We start from the raw sequence: 2311 nt of genomic DNA on the forward strand, positions 1-2311 counted from the left end.
TTGAAGTGACCGATGCCTGACTGAAAACGAATCGTTGCCACCTTAAGCGCAGGTGACAAGCGTGAGGGTAAGATGTTTTAGATACTGTATAGTTCAAGTTAAAAGAGGATTAGTTTCTGCAAATGACCTATCTATGCCTTTAAGTGGATTGCTATGTTGTTTATTCAAACTAATCACACCTTTTTATTCTTCATATGTATCACCATCGGGCTTTCAGGTGTAAAGAAAAAGGACTGTTCAGTGATTAAAGACGCAAGTTTTCAAGTAGGCAAGGAGCCATGATTCCTCCAGTGTACCAAAGGAATCTGTTTCAGTACTAGTGATGGGGGGGGGGGGTCGATACAATACAATATCGAGATATTATCTTTGACAATATCTTATCGTTTTGACAATATTGCAATTTATATTTTGGTGCTAGCTTGGCGTGTACCTGCACCACAAACGCCAGTATTTTTCCTTCATAGGCTTGTTCTCCGATCTTCATTAAATAAGGGGCCAATTTATTAGGGAAACAATTGTCAGCACTTTTTTATTTCCATGACTGATCAAAACGTAGTTTCTCATGTCTCTCTCTCGCTCTCTGCAGCAGATATATGTGAGAAATATGTTTGGAACACATAATCGCCAAAAATCACAGATCGAATTGGCAATACATATAGGAATCATGAGAACACAATACATATAGAATCATGAGACACAATACATATAGAATCGTAGAATCACAATACATATAGAATCATGAGAATCACAAACAAATAGAATCATGAGAATCACAATACAAATAGAATCATGGAGAATCACAATACAAATCAGAATCATGAGAATGCACAATACATTGGAGAATCGTAATACATAACATATTGGCATCTAAGTTACGGTATAAAATGGTATCGTGACGTCCCTGGCAATTTTCCAGCCCTAGTCATACCATCTCTACACAACAACCCTTATTCATACTCACAAACAATATGATCACAAACGTCTAAACCAACTATGTCAGCTATTTTATATTTTTTTAGATGTGTAGTATATTTTATGACTGCTGCAAGATGAACTTGCCCTTGAGGACATTAAATTTTCTGAATCTGAATGTCAGACTTAGGCTCCGTATTTATGGGGCACCGTTTGAACATGCTGTATTTATGGACATCCAAAGATTGTATGTTAGCATTTTCTGTTCCAAAACAGTCCCCCATATGTGATAACATTGATGCGTCCCAAAAACCAAAAACTTTTTCTATGACCTTTGACCTCATGTCGTCCAGAGCTTCAACGAGGGCCTGGAGGAACTGTATAAGGCTCAGAAGGCGTGGGCCATCCCAGACAGAGAGCAGCGCCAGGCCATCTGTCAGGCCCAGAGAGAGATGGTGTCCAAGGCCTACACAGCCTTTCTGCTGAGGGGAGTCATGGCATATCACATAGCTTATTACTGGAGACTGCTGCTGAATTCAGAATCAACCCCTATTCCCTCGCCCTTACTCCCTATACCCTATTCCCTAGCCCTTATTCCCCATCCCATACTCCCTAGCCCTTACTCACTATTCCCTAGCTTTTACTCTCTAGCCCCTATTCTCAAGCCCCTACTCCCTAGCCCTTACTCCATATTCACTAGACCCTATTCACCAGACCCTATTCCCTAGCCCCTACCACTCATGTAGATCTGAGCGGATTGGATGGATACAAGCATTATCGTAATACCATCTTGCCTTCTGATTGGCCTAGTGAAAATGTTGTCATATTGCTTCTACCTATCCAATCCTCTTAGATCTGCTAGGGAATAGGGGGTCCATTTGGAATTCAGCACACAGGTGSTTGAATAACTGATGCTTTTCAAATACTGTAGGTGAAACTGGGATGTACCATGTATGTTTGGTCTCTATGTACAAGACATATTTTTTTTATTCAGCACTGTTCAATAGTGATGTGCAGTAAGAATGTCAAACAGAACACTGGTACAAGGATATTCCTTTATTATGGTCCTTTACCTGTACTTTACACAGATGTGACCATGCTGATTTCTCCAAACACCCTGAGAGGTACCACAAATACACCCCAGCGCAGGTGGAGGAGATGATCGTGAAACTATTTGATATCTCAGCCTGAGGTTGAGAACCTGCTTAGTTAGGAGATAATATAAGGCCTTCACACTGCCTCTATAGGAAATAACAGACTGTTGATTTGTTTCCACACTACTAATACTACAGCTACAGTACACTTTACATGTATTCATTAGAGTTCTAGGGCTCTATTCTGGGGGATTATAGCACTACAGTCCCCATTACATGTATTCATTAGAGTTCTAGGGCTCTAT

Source organism: Salvelinus sp. IW2-2015, unplaced genomic scaffold, assembly GCF_002910315.2.
Source record: "Salvelinus sp. IW2-2015 unplaced genomic scaffold, ASM291031v2 Un_scaffold4464, whole genome shotgun sequence".
Lineage (NCBI taxonomy): Eukaryota > Metazoa > Chordata > Actinopteri > Salmoniformes > Salmonidae > Salvelinus > Salvelinus sp. IW2-2015.